Here is a 15,741-nt window from a genome sequence, read left to right on the forward strand (position 1 = left end):
TTTCCACTAGAGCTGAAGCTTTGCAGCACTCTGATCAGTAGACCTGGTGTGTGTGGGGTGGGCGTGGGGGGTTGTGCTGGTCTTCTGGGGGAGGGGTCTGCTGCAGCTCTGGCTCTCAACCACACTTGCTCTAGTAAAAAGCACCTCCAGAGTGCAAGGGGGTGGGGCTTGGTGCAAGCAGTTCAAGCTTCCATTGTGTGTGCTGTGCCACTTGTTGAAGTCCATCCATGCTGATGGGAGGGGCGAAAAAATGGCATGGGCCTGCTCTCTTCCCTGGAGAGGGGAGTTCGTGCCTGTCGCTGTTTAGGAAGCCCTCACAGAAGAGCAAACAGTCTCCCCTCTTATGTCCCAGGCTTCTGCCAGAATCCTGTCTTCACCCTGTCTGTGTCTGAGCCCTTTGCCCACCTGGTGGCACAGTGCTCCTGTGTTTTATCTCAAGAATGCAGCTGGGTTTCAAAACTCCATATTTTAGGGACCTGGCACAACGCAGATCTGCGCTGATCCTCTGGGGGAGGGTCTCACCATGCTGTGGCTAGTGCTGGTTTGTCCCAGAAAAGTAGTCACATGACCATGTAGGGGCTCAGAATTTATGGTAAAGTGCAGCCAAAAGCTGACTTCCAGGTTAGCTCTCGTCAGCAGGTGTCTCTGCTGCTATGCTGATGTATGAATCAACTCAATGGCGCCCGCTGGGTCTTTTGTCCCATGAGAGGCAATGCCACCTCTCCCAAATGCACTCCAAGAAGGGGAACTGTTTCTCCTAGTGCAACCCAGGGGATCCTCAGACCAAGCTGTCCACTCCCAGGCCTCTGCCCTCCTCCACGGAAGCACCACTACTCCCACCAGGCTCCACCCCAGCAGTGGCACAGATTTCTAAAACTTCAGACTTTGAGCTCTGCTGCTTATAAAAATTTGTGATAATCAGCCCCTCTCATTTTTCCAGTCAATGATTTTGGGGAAGTGTTTTTCTTGTGCAATCCCCCCAAATAATGCTTTCTCTCTCTCTCTCTCTCTCTTTTCCCCTCTCTCCTGTCTCTGTGATCAGGGTTCCCTCCCCACCACAGCACCTGCAATTCTTTTTTCCCCCAATTCACCTCTTCACACCTCTTACCTTCCAAAGTGTGGCCTCTTTTGTCCCTCTCGTTGTGCAGTTTGTTCTTTTAGTCCTCAGATTGATTTCCCGAGTGTTCCGAATGATTTGATATTTATCTAGCTGTGTTCAAGTGAAGAGGAAAGCATAGGGTCCCTCTACTACTCTGGCATCTTAACTCCTTATCTGCAATGTATGGATATTTTCTTAAGCCTAATTCTAGCAAAAAACTGTTAAATTAAGAGAGAAGTTTGGGTGATCAGCCGTTACAGTGGTGGATGTTGACTACAGTTTATTTTGTATACCAGGGATATTAAATTAGTTGCCCAAAATTCACATAGCTAATAAACACATGCATGAATCACCTGGAGTTTAAGAAAATGCAAATGTCATACCATACTTCAGAAGATTCTGATTTGCTCTTTCTGGGTTAGAGCCAGGTATTGGTATTGAAAGAGAACAGAATGAAAAACAAACCCCAGGTGATTTTTTTAAAGATTTTTTAAAATTTATTTTGAGAGACGGAGAGAGAGAGGGAGAGAGAGTGCTTGAACAGGGGGAGGGGCAAAGGCAGAGGGAGAGAGAGAGAGAGAATCTCAAGCAGACTCCACACTGAACACAGAGCCCAACTCAAGGCTCGATCTCACAACAGTGAGATCATGACCTGGGCTGAAATCAAGAGTCAGACACTTAACCAACTGAGCCACCCAGGTACCCCTAAGTCCAGGTGATTCTAACGTGCAGCTAGGGTTGAGACCCCCTTTAATAGACAGAGGATCTGAGATTTCAACTCAGCTTTCTTTTTTTTTTTTTAAAGATTTTATTTATTTATTTGAGAGAGAGAGATAGAACTACTGTGGTGGAGGGGCAGAGGGAGAGGGAGAAGCAGACTCTGCATAAGCAGGGAGCCCAATGTGGGGCTCGATCCCAGGACCCTGGGATCACGACCTGAGCCAAAGGCAGACACCTAACAACTGAGCCACCCAGGCGTCCCTGATGCATGCTCTTCACTCAATGCTAAGCATAAGAAAGAGGAGAAAGGTAAATTTTATTTAAAATAATCATGTGTTGTAATGAGCACTGGGTCTTATATGCAAATAATGAATGAATCATTGAACACTACGTCAAAAACTAATGATGTACTGTATGGTGACTAACATAACATAATAAAAAAATGAAAAAATCAATGAATATATTTATTAGATGGTTTGCATATTTGATTGGAGATACCCTGTCAAGACAGCCTTACTCACAATAAAAATAACTTGAGGATTTTATTTTGTCAGATGGAACACTTCTCTAATCTGCTGTTTTAAATCCACAGTACCTTAGGATACAAATTGAACGTCAAATGAAATTAATTTGGCAAGTGGAACATGAACTGGCTGACTTTCCTTTTTGGAGCAGGCCTGACAGCTTTCTGTATGTCATATTGGCATCTTTTAAAATGAGCTGCATATGCCAGAAACTGTTACTGTATCAGATTGCTCTTAGCGGTGCCTATCACCAATTTTCAGTTTTAGGAGAGTGTAACTTTCTATTTCAGAACATGTTTGAGTTTTGAACCCATGTTTAAGTGACATCAAGTGTGAGGTAAATAGGTGATGTATGTGCCACATGTGCTGGTTTCTCTTTGTCACAGAGACCTCTCACGTCTATGGGTGTCCTCTCTATTTGTTAAGCCATTACTATGTGCCAGGCACTGATCAAGCCCTAGGGACACATTGATGAGCATCCCCCCCTCTCCATCAAGCTTAGGGCATCTTGAGGGAAGAGACTGGAAAACAGATAATCACAACCCTGTGGTAGATAACGAATGGCAAGAACACACAAAGGGACACTTAACGTGGAACTGGGGGAGGTCAGGGAAGTTTCCAGGAGGTCCTGGTACCCAAGCGAAGACTTGAAGGATGAACAGGTTGTTTGGGAGAGAGGTAGGGTGGCATGGTGTTGGGGGAGAATTCTGGGTGGTGGGAATTGCATGTGCAAAGGCTATATATGTGAGGAGAACATGATTCTTTGCAGGAACTGCCCAAGGTGAGTACTGAGAGGGGAGACTGGACAGGTAAGAGATGCTGGATCAGAAGGGCCTTGTAAGCTGCATTCAGAAGTCTTTACTCCAAAGTCTCTTAGGTGCCTCAAACTCAGCATGTCTAAAGTGAGCTCGCTGTACTGTCTCCTGCCCTTTCCTCAGGGATACTCCTTTCCTATCTCTATCTCACTGAATGACATGCAAACATTTGCCCAAGTCAGAAGTCCAGGTGCCATCCCTGACTTACCTCTCCTTCATGTTCCAATGTGGGCAACAGAGGGTGGATTCAAGGCCCAAGACAATCTTCCTTCTCCTGCCTCCCCAGCATAGGCAGACTGGCTAAGAGGGTCTACAATGGATCTGTGTTTGGGCCCAGATTGCCTTCTGGTCACTGTTACCCCATGAATGTTGCTCTGCTGTTCCCCATCCTCATTACTCATTCCTTATCTTATGATCACCATCATTGACCATTTGAAATTTTTTAGCTACCTGGAGTAGATCCTACCTAGGGAGCTTTTTTCCTGCCTGGGGGGTCCCAGTATCCATTTTGTCCTCTTCCCTCTGTCCTCAACCCTACAGCTCTAGACATCTATCTAAACTACCTGTCTATTTTGTCAGTGCCCTGCTAAGGCCTGAGAATTTAGTCCAGACTCCTTGGCCCAGCAACTAAGGTCTTGACCACCATTGACTCTTCAGACTCATCTTTTGACACTTCCTGCCTGATGTTGTCTTCTCCAACCCTGCCTGTCTCCTCACAGTCCTGAAAGCCCCTTGTGCCCTCTTGCCTTTGAGCCTTTGCATCTGTGGTTGTCCCCACCAGAATTGCCCCGCCCTCCTACTCTTGCCTTCATCTAGGGCTGGGCTCTGAGCTCTCACAGCAGCCTTGGGATGCTCCCTCCACAAGAAGTACCCCACTGCACTGAAACCACTTTCTTGTCTCCTGCCTGCCACCAGCAAAACTTCCGAGGGCATAGACTCTGTCCTGTTTATTGCTGAGTCATCAACACCTGACACAAGGCTCAGGACAGTAGTGGGGATAAATTCATTTGTTGAATGAAAAAATGGAGGTACAGATTGATGTGGAAAGCTAGGCTGATGGGTCAAATGATTAACTCAAGTTGTGAGGATATGGTAGAGTTCTGCTTTTAAGTAAGTGTTAAAAACCCAAAAGCAAGAAATCCATATGTGATCAGTAGGCCAGTGCAAATAAAATGATTCAGAAAACTACAAATTGGGAGTTGGCAAGCAGTTTCCTCAAGGAAAAATCATTTCCTTCAGCGGCCCCCAATCACTCATTTACTGATCACCTGAACCACCTTCTTTGGGCTCAGGAATGGCCATTTATCATCTCATCAGCCCCATCTCACTGTCATACTCATCATTGGACTTTCAGACATTTGTCATTCACTGTTGTGCCCCAGACACCACGCTAAGCTCCTTACTCATATTAGCTTGTGGATCCTCACAACAACCTTTGAAGCAAATACTATTATGAACCCTGTATTACAGAGGAGAAAATTGAGGCTCACATGAAGGTAAGAAAATGCATTTTCAGAGCATTCAGAGAGGGAAGTACCTTAGAAGAATGAAAGAATCCAATTTTCCCTAGGCTTTGAGGCCCACCCCTGCTGGATGGGTTCCTTGCAGCTTCAGACCTCTCAGACTCAGTGGCAACTCAATGAAGCTCTAGGTTCTTCCTGGGGATAGCACTTCATTAGAACTCAGCTAGAGCTTGGCCTGAGAGCCATCCAGGGGTCACTGCTATGCAGTGGTGGCTTGTCCGCCCTCCAGCAGCTGCTGCTGGTGCCAACATTGTTGCTGAGCTGAGAATGTGTTAGGGAAGAGCTGTTGGCACAGCTTCAACCTCAGCCCCGGGGCAATGATGCAGATAATCACAAGATTTGTAGCAGCAGAGTATCTGCCCAACGTTTCTGGAGGAAGGCCCAAAGGTGAAGCGTGTCCTCTCTGCTACCCTTAAAGTGAAGAGTTAGTCTGTGACCAGCATACACTGACCCATCTCTTGGGGCCAGCTAATTCTTTCTCATAAGAGGAGCACAGGTTTTTGGAAGCACATGTGCCCATATAGCTACTTCCTTTCCCCCTGCTCTGGGTCACCTTTTCTCTGAAGACTTTCCTAATCCAACCATACCCCTGCTCCTGAGCAAGGCAAAGCTGGTCACCCCCCTTTGGGGTCCCACTGAACCCTATAGGTCCTTCCAACAAAGCACTTGCTACACTTCACATCTAGGATTCTTCCAAGTAGACACTAAGTCACTGGGAAGGTGGCTGGCACAGAGTTGCCATTCAATAAATGTTTCTAGAATGAGTGAATGAAGATTGAATGAAGATTAAATCAATAGTCATCCTAGGAATGAAATCTTAGGGAGACAGAATAGCATTGAAGAAAGAGGATGGGCTTTACAGTGGTCCAAACTATACACACATGCAAGGACTAGCAGTCTACATGCTGGTGTTGAAGGGTCCCACTTGTCCCGATTTATGGCAGATATGGTTGGATTCCTACCCCAAAGCTATTTTCCTTCCTTTTCTTCCATACAATAGAGCACACCTCCTATAATACTGGCAGAAAGTACAGAGGCAAAACTAATGAACCAAAGGTTTGATCATTTTGGCCGCAAGTAGGTAACCTATTATTTCATGGTCCTTTATTGCTAATAATTTTTAGAATGGATTTTAAAAAGTTATTCTAAGTCTCTTTTGCAAACTTCAGCTCATTTTAGACTTTTTCTTTCCCAACAATATTCATGTATGTATTGGTTACAGTTGTCTACATAACAGTTCCACAGACTCGGAAGCTTAGCACATACAAATTGATTTCTCATTCATGTCATTGTTGAGTGTGGGTCTCTGGGATTGATAGTCATTTAAAAACTCAGGCTCAGCTAGTCTAGTAGCTCCATGATCATTGAAGACCTCAAAATCCTTCTCTGAACCCTTTCAATCTGAACTATAGATGAAAACACTGGAAGAACATTGAGGGCCATGTCAAGAGCTATGGGCTAGGATTGAAATTGTCACACATCAACTTCTGTCCACGTGCTATTGGCTAGAAGTCTGTTGTGAAGTTTCACCTAACTGAGGAGAGGCTGAGTAATGGTGTCTGTGTATCTGTTTGTTCTTTGGTATTTACCCCCAGGTTCCCTTCTCCACTCTCTTTAGCTCTGCTCTTGGCCCCAGAAGAGTGACATCACCCTATGGATGACATTACCCAAGAATTCTCACCCTCTGGCTTCCAGAAAGTTTCAGTGTGGGAGGCATAGGCAGGGGATTGAAGGGTTAGAGTTTGGAGTTTTTATGTCTTACTCCCTTCTTGCATTTATTTGGCTGTCTGATAGAGTCTGCTCAATTTTTGATGTTTGATGGCTGACAGCTTTTAGGCTTCCAGCTAACTCTTCCCTACCAGCACATATCTGGTACTTTAAATAAGGAAATTCCACACACCTCCTTGAGCTCTTGACATCAATGGGAAGTTTGAACCTCATAGTCCTAGTTTGGGCATGGGAACCCTTTTCACTCTGATGCCCTAGAGTGATCATTTGCATGATGGCCAAAGCAACTCTCTGCTCTTTGCTCTTGCTATTCTAGACCGCCTTGCACCTACCCTTCTCTCCCCTGAAGTCCTTTGGGTGTGAGTAATAGACTTCCTTCCAACTCGCTTGGTGGATGAAGAAGTGTCATCAGTCAAGAGGGCCAGCCTTGAGGAGTCGTCCATCCTGTGTCTATGGGATGACCAGAAGACAGGCTATGCTATCTGAGAGCAGTTGGCAGCCTAGCAGTGGTAATGACTTTCTCTTCTTGCTAGACCCTGGGTGCCTCAGCATCCCTTACTGATTTTCTTAATCATTTCCACACCTCTGTAAATAGTTCTTTCATCAAAGTTTCTTGAATCATCAGAGCTGGGTTCTGTTTCCTGCAAGAATCCTGATTGACAGCAGAAGAGGAAACAGGTTTGCTGAACATTTAGTCAGTTGCTATCCCATGATGGTCAGTGCCAACCTTTAGATTTTATCCTTGACTTTCAGCATATATGGATATATATGCATGCCAACCTAAGTAGACGGGATTCGATTAGGAAATTTAGTAGAGATGGGTCTTTTCCATGTACTTGACACTGAAGTGTCATTTTGCTTTAAAACATTTTTGAGAGTAGGCTGGAATTTAGACATGTATTGGAATGAACACCACTCACCTGAGACTGGACATGGGACAAGCATGTTTCATGTAATTTTTCAGTGTAAGGCCAACTGTGATTCTTAGTAAAGGAGCACTGCTATAAAGATCAGTCTGCAAACTAGACACATCTTTTCCTCCAACTCATCCTCCAAGCTGAGATGCACAAGAGATGTCCCTGGCTTAGAATCAGCTGGTCCGGGAAATAGGTCCATGTAATTAAGGAAGGAGATGCTAAAGAAAATCAGGAGGACAAATATGTGTTCCCACAGTGGTCTTGGAATTCCACAGATGACCTGGCTGCTTATACTTTATTCTCAGTTGATGCATTTAGATTAAGCAACTGAAACTTGTGTTGCTAGACTTTCTTTGATTTCATATCAAGCATTTTCCAAATTGAGAGGCATTTTTCAAATTCCCTTAAAGTTTGTGAACAAGAATCACCAGGGAGGCTTTGCCGTCTTTGCTCCTGATTTGTGTGCCCTCACTAGCTTGCAGCTCTTTCCAGGCTCTCTGGTGTTAAATTAATAACAAATGATGTGGAGCTGACAGGTAGATGAAGATGGAGAGTACCATGATATTAAAAAAAAAAAAAAAATCTCAATCTGTTATGTAGCACAATGTAAAACACTTTGTCAGGTTTTGCCTGTAGGTGTCTTAATTTAACTTAAATATTTTGCTCACATCTCTTTAACCCAGAGGATTGGAACATGGCCCTCAGCATCTCTCTAGCAGACTTTGTAGCATGTATTAGTGTGATACAGAATATCAAACTTTGCCCATTATTTGGGATTATTTGAAAATGCACTGAATGCAGCAAAAAGGGTAAATATAATTTCTTGATGGGGGAACTGTCTGGTTCTCATTTGAAGTTACAAGAGGTCATACTTTGGATCAATATCAGCATTTTCTGACAAGCAGAGCTATCCAACTCTGAGTGCCTCAAAATCAATGTGCTCCTTATCATTCTGGTATATGGTAGACCACCTTGGAAATCATTCTTAGCACGTATGCTGAATCTTGGAAGCATAATTTGACAGTATTTAAGCTGCATGCATTCAGTTTGTTTTGTAGATTATGTTTCAATGCAATATTTCTTTAAAATATTTTTAATGGAAAATTTCCAACATACACCAAGTAGAATAATATAAAGAATCCCGATTACCAATCCCTCAGTTTCAACAATGATAACATTTCTTTTGAAGAGAGGTGCTGCCAATGAATGTGAATTAAGAAACTGCTGGATTGGGTGATGTCTCAAGTTCCCATGATTCAGTTTTACAGGCAACTTAAGCTTTCCTGTCTTGAAGTGTCTTGGTAAAATTGAATGAGAAGATTTTGATTTGTACTCCTCCTGAGCTGTTCTCTTGGCCATTGGTCCTCTTCATCTCTGCTCCCATCTTTCCTGTGGACATCTACTCATTTCTCTGCTGGATACAATTTTTTGATAAATTTTGCTTCCTCTCTACATGCCTAGGGAGGAGTGAAGATAGGCACGCTCCACAACTATTTCTGGTCTCTTACTTTTTTCTTTCATACCACCTGATTTTACTGAAAGGTCAAAGCAAGTACAGGGAATTATAACAAAAGGAAGAAAGCAAAAATTGAATTCAAATTTGACTGGCCTGTCAGTACAAGGACTTGTCCCTCTCCCAGAAGTTATACCCTTCCTGAGGAACATACCCAGGATACCCTCATGGGTATTCCCAGATCCTAAACTAATTTCTTCCATCCATAGATTGATACAATTTCACAAGGGTTGGGACTTGGATTCCACTTAGCAGCCCCAAGGGAGTTTGGGGTTGAGAGTTTCTGGCTTCTACTTTGAGAAGGTGGAACTCATAATTAGAGAAATTATCATAATGTAGGGCGGATGTTCGGAGATACTAGTTGGCCACATGTGATGAATATGTACTATATTACCTGTATTCTCTCACTTTGAGAGCCATCACCTCACTCTTGCCAGTTATCGTAAAACAATGCTCTAATCATGTCATTTATCTGCTTAAACATCTCCACGTGACTCCCTGGTGTTTAGAGAGCCATTCTAAAATTCCCTAGCTCAGCCAGGAACTCATCATCAGTGGCCCCCACCTATCTTCCAGCTGCCTTTTTAACTTTCTCATTCGCTATGTTTTTAAGATGCTGAATTTCTCTCAGCTCCTTCCATGGGCCACACACCTTAATTTCTCCATGGCTGTGGCAGAGACTCTTAGTATCTTTCAGTGTTCTCCTCTTCTCCCTCAGTTATTGAAACTTTGATGTTCACCTGGACTTATGACTGTCCAGAATAAAAACCACATTTCCCAATTTCTCATGGGGAGACCACATTCTGGCTAGAATGATTTAAGCTAAAGTGCCACATGAAGGAGCTCTCCCTTCTTTGCTGGAATGCAGATATAGATGGCTTGTGTTGGAAGAACCATCTGGACCATGAGGAGGAAGCCACACTTGGAGGATGGCGGACAAACAAGATAGAAGTCCAACTCACTGATGATCATAGAGATACCATACTAGCTCCAGATGCCTCTTTGTCATAGAGAAATAAAATTTTGTTTTGTTAAGCCAAGTTATTTTTGTTTTTTGTGTGTGTTTTCCTGTCACACACATAGTGAAACCTAGTCCTAATTATTTCAGGACCTTTATGTGGATGACTTTTGCCCACCTGGAAAATTCCTATTCATCCTTCAACACTTAATTCAGATATAATCTCTTTGAAACTAGTGTTTATTGGTCTTCTTCAAAAATAATTATTTGTTGTCCTATTTTATATCTAAAGCATTGTATGTGGGCATCTTTCACAGCTCTTCTTACATTGTGTTATAATAATGGATCACATTCTGTCCCTTCTGTCAGTGAACTATATGAGGAGATTGCTTCTCATTTATCTGGGCCCACCCAGTCTTTTTTTTTTTTAATTTACATTAAATTAGAAAACATATAGTACATCATTAGTTTCAGATGTAGAGTTTGATAATTCATCAGCTGCATACAACACCTGGTGCTTATCATATCACATGCCCTCTTTAATGCCCATCACACAGTTACCCCATTCCCCACCCACCACCCCTCCAGCAAACCTCAGTTTGTTTCCTATAGTTAAGAGTCTCTCATGGTTTTTCTCTTTCTCTGATTTCTTCCCATTAAGTTTTCCCTCCCTTCCCCTATTATCCTCTGTGCTGTTTCTTATATTCCATATATGAGTGAAACCATATAATTGTCTTTCTCTGATTGGCTTATTTTGCTTAGCATAATACCGTCCAATTCCATCCATGTCAATGTAAATGGTAAGTATTTATCATTTATTTTTTTTTTTTTAAAGATTTTGTTTATTTATCTGAGAGAGAGAATGGGAGACAGAGAGCATGAGAGGGGGAGGATCAGAGGGAGAAGCAGACTCCCCGCTGAGCAGGGAGCCTGATGTGGGACTCGATCCTGGGACTCCAGGATCATGACCTGAGCCAAAGGCAGTTGCTTAACCAACTGAGCCACCCAGGCACCCCAGTATTTATCATTTCTGATGGCTGAGTAATATGCTATTGTGTATATATATATACACACCACATCTTCTTTATCCATTCATCTGTCAATGGACATCTCAGCTCTTTCCATAGTTTGGTTATTGTGGACATTGCTGCTATAAACATTGGGGTTTAGATGCCCCTTCAGATCAATACATTTGTATCTTTGGGTTAAATACCTAGTAGTGCAATTGCTGGATCACAGGGTAGCTCTATTATTAACTTCTTGAGGAACCTCTATACTGTTTTCTGGAGTGGCTGTACCAGCTTGCATTCCCACCACAGTGTAAGAGGGTTCCCCTTTCTCCACATCCTCACCAACATTCATTGGTTCCTGCCTTGTTAATTTTTGCCATTCTAACTGGTGTAAGGTGGTGTCTCATTGTGGTTTCGATTTGTATTTCCCTGATGGCTAGTGATGTTGAACATTCTTTCCATATGTCTGTTAGCCATTTGTGTGTCTTCTTTGGAGAAGTGTCTGTTCATGTCTTGCCCATTTCTTAACTGGATTATTTGTTTGTCCAGAATAAACACCACATTTCCCAGTTTCTCATGTATGTAGGGGAGACCACATTCTGGCTAGAATGATTTAAGCTAAAGTGCCACATGAAGGAGTTCTCCCTTCTTTGCTGGAATGCAGATATAGATGGCTTGTGTTGGAAGAACCATCTTGGACCATGAGGAGGAAGCCACACTTGGAGGATGGCCGATAAACAAGATAGAAGAAGTCCCTATGTCTTTTGACTGGAGCATTTAGCCCATTTACAGAGTAACTATTGAAAGATATGAATTTAGAGCCATTGTATTACCTATAAAGTCACTGTTTCTGTATATTGTCTCTGTTCCTTTCTGGTCTATGTTACTTTTGAGCTCTATCTTTGCTTTTGAGTTTGAGAAGTTCTTTATAGATCTTGGATACCAGCCCTTCATCTGTAATGTCATTTGCAAATATCTTCTCCCATTCCATGGGTTGCCTCTTAGTTTTGTTGACTGTTTCCTTTGCTGTGCAGAAGCTTTTTATCTTGATGAAGTCCCAAAGGTTTTGAACAGTTATGCTTTTATTTTCATTTGTTTCCATGAATTTTTAAATTTCTTCTTTAATTTCGTGGTTGACCCATTCATTCTTTAGTAGGATGCTCTTTAACCTCCAAGTGTTTGAGTTCCTTCCAAATTTTCTCTTGCAATTGAGTTCATCTTTCAAAGCATTGTGGTCTGAAAATATGCAGGGAATAATCCCAATCTTTTAGTACCTGTTGAGACCTGATTTGTGACCCAGTATGTGATCTATTCTGGAGAATGTTCCATGTGCACTCGAGAAGAATGTGTATTCTGTTGCTTTAGGATGGAATGCTCTGTATATGTCTGTGAAGTATCTGGTACTGTGTGTCATTCAGAGCCCTTGTTTCCTTGTTGATCTTCTGCTTAGATGATCTGCCCATTGCTGTGAGTAGGGTGTCAAAGTCCCCTATGATTATTGTATTATTATCAATGTGTTTCTTTAATTTTGTTATTAATTGGTTTATATAATTGGCTGCTCCCAAGTTAGGAGCATAAATATTTATAATTGTTAGATCTTTTTGTCAGATAGACCCTTTAAGTACAGTGTCCCTCTACATCCCTTACTACAGTCTTTGGTTTAAAATCTAATTTGTCTGATATAAGGATTGCTACCCCAGCTTTCCTTTGATGTCCATTAGCATGATAAATGGTTCTCCACCCCCTCACTTTTAATCTGGAGGTGTCTTTGGGTCTAAAATGAGTCTCTTATAAACAGCATATGGATGGGTCTTGCTTTTTTATCCAATCTGATACCCTATGTCTTTTGATTGGAGCATTTAGCCCATTTACAGAGTAACTATTGAAAGATATGAATTTAGTGCCATTGTATTACCTGTAAAGTCACTGTTTCTGTATATTGTCTCTGTTCCTTTCTGGTCTATGTTACTTTTGAGCTCTATCTTTGTTTACAGGATCCCCTTTAATATTTCTTGCAGGCTGGTTTAGTGATCACAAATTCTTTTAGTTTCTGTTTGTCCTGGAAGCTCTTTATCTCTCCTTCCATTCTGAATGACAGCCTTGCTGGATAAAGTATTCTTGGCTGCATGTTTTTCTCATTTAGTATCCATTTAGTACCCTGAATATATCATGCCAGCCCTTTCTGGCCTGCTAGATCTCAGTGGATAGGTTTTCTGCCAGTCTAATGTTTCTACCCTTGTAGGTTAAGGACCTCTTGTCTTGAGCTGCTTTCAGGATTTTCTTTTTATCTCTGAGATTTGCAAGCTTCACTATTATATTGATCTATTGTGTTGATCTATTTTTATTGATTTTTGAGGGGGGTTCTCTGTGCCTCCTGGACTTGAATGCCTGTTTCCTTCTCCAGATTAGGGAAGTTCTCAGCTATGATTTGCTCAAATATACCTTCTGTCCCTTCCTCTCTTTCTTCTTCCTCTGGGACCCCAATAATTTTAATATTGTTTTGCTTTATGGTGTCTCTGATTTCTCAAAGCCTCCCCTCATGATCCATGTCAATGTAAATGGTAAGTATTTAGTAAGTGTAAGTGTAAATATTTAGTAAGTGTTTTTCTCTCTTTTCCTCAGCTTCCTTACTTTCCATAATTTTGTCTTCTATGTCATTGACTCTCTCTTCTTCCTCATTTTTCCTAGTCGTTAGAGTGTCCATTTTAGACTGCATCTCAGTTAAAGCATTTTAAATTTCGGCCTGATTAGATTTTAGTTATTTTATTTCTGCATTAAGAGATTCTTTAGTGTCTCTTATGCTTTTTTCAAGCCCAGCTAGTATCTTTATAATCATTTTTCTGAATTCTGTCATTTTACTTATATCCATATTGATTAAATCTATGGCAGAGAGTATTACCTCTGGTTCTTTCTTTTGTTGTGAATTTCTCCTTCTAGTCATTTTGCCAAGAGAAGAATAGTTGAACGATAGAATAAAATCAAAAATATCAACCACAACCCCAGTAAAGTACACAATAGACAAATCTGAAGACATCTGAAACTAAAAAAAGAAAAAAAAAAAGAGAATATAATCTCACAGGTGGACAAAACAGGGTGATCCACTTGGTCCTGTATGTATTTTGTTCTGTTTGTTAGAAGACATTAAATCCCAATACTGTAAAGAAAGAGAAACTTATATCTATCTATCTATAGATATACACACAAATAAAATTGAATACAGTGAAAAGAAGCCAAAAATGAAGAACATATGTATAAAATGTAAATATAAAAATGAGAATTAGAAAAAGACTTAAAAACAAAGAGCTGGGGGCGCCTGGGTGGCTCAGTTGTTAAGCGTCTGCCTTCGGCTCAGATCATGATGCCAGGGTCCTGGGATCGAGCCCCGCATCAGGCTCCATGCTCAGCAGGAAGCCTGCTTCTCCCTCTCCCACTCCCCCTGCTTGTGTTCCCTCTCTCACTGTGTCTCTCTGTCAAATAAATAAACAAAATCTTTAAAACAAACAAACAAACAAAAACCAAACCAAACAAACAAAAAAACACAAAAAGTTGATAAAACAAGAAACTACTTGAAAAGAAAAAAAGAAAAAGAAAATTTTAAACTGAAAGGCTAAAGACTCATGAGACGAAACCTTGAATTCTGTATACTATTTTTCCCTAGCACAGGGGTTTTTCAGTTCTGTGTGATCCATAAACTTGGTATTAGCCTGATGTTCCTGCTGTTGTTCTGGGGGAGGGGCCTGTTGCCCTGATTCTCAGGTGTCTTTGCCAGGGCAGAATTACACCACCCCTTGCCAGGGGATCGGGCTCAGTGTAAACTGCTTTGGGTTGCTCTATGTGGCTTTTATTACCTGAATGCTTTCTGCACCACTTGCAAAAAGTGGTCACTTTTCTATTTGTAGAATTGCAGCAATTCTTTTCTTAGATATCAGGTTGAATTCACAGGTGTCAGAATGATTTGATAGATATCTAGCTGAATTCAAGGGACCAGGTGAAATGAGAGTCCCCTACTCTTCTGCCATCTTCCCTCCAGGACTCTCATACTTTCTTTAATTTCCTAAAGGGAAGTATTCACTTCTTTGATGAGGCTTCTTCTCTCTCTTTAGTTGTGGAGTTTGTTCTCTGTTTTCAGGCCAATTTGGGATGATTTGACAATTACCTTGTGTTCCATGGACAAGACCAGCCTAGAGTTCTACTCCGCTGCCATCTTACCTTCCTGGGCACACCCAGTCTTATCACAGCACCAGATCAGTGGTGGATATCCAGTTCTGAATTGCACTTTTAGTTCTTTCTTTTGGTCTTTTTCACATTTCAAGTGATGGTCATAGGTTATTCTCGTTGTTTTAATTTTTTCCTCTTTTCTGGTGGGGATTCATGGGGAATCTTAAAACTTTATGCATGAGAAGAGAGTTGTAGCTTTCATACAGATTGATGACATTTTGAAAAATTTACTTCTAAAATTACCAAGGCTTGGGAGTCTCACTATCAGTTCTATCCCAGTCTATTAATCAAGGGTGCCCTGACTCAGGGGCAGGGGACATAGACTCTACCTCTGGAAGAGTAGCCGCAAACTCTGGAAGAGCATGTGGGACTAAAACTATTGTTGCAGCCATTTTTGGAAAATGCCATCTACTAGAGTCTCCATTCTGGCCACAACAATTCAAGTCTTCCTTGTATGGAAATTACACTTGCCCCAAAGCCTCACCTGGAGCACAGGCTCCAACTCAATGTCCAGTATCCCGTCATTTAAGTCTTATCCAGGTGAGGATGAGGCTTTTGAACATTATACATCTGAAACAACTCCTTGAGAACTCTTCTTTTTAACTGAAACACCTGTAAATACAGTAATACATTACCTAGATCCCACTTAACCCAACATGCAATGATGGAATAGAAATGGGGTAACCATTGTAGACATTCCTGTTCAGAAAAGGTGA

The sequence above is a fragment of the Halichoerus grypus genome, chromosome 9 (assembly GCF_964656455.1).
Source record: "Halichoerus grypus chromosome 9, mHalGry1.hap1.1, whole genome shotgun sequence".
NCBI classification, from domain to species: domain Eukaryota; kingdom Metazoa; phylum Chordata; class Mammalia; order Carnivora; family Phocidae; genus Halichoerus; species Halichoerus grypus.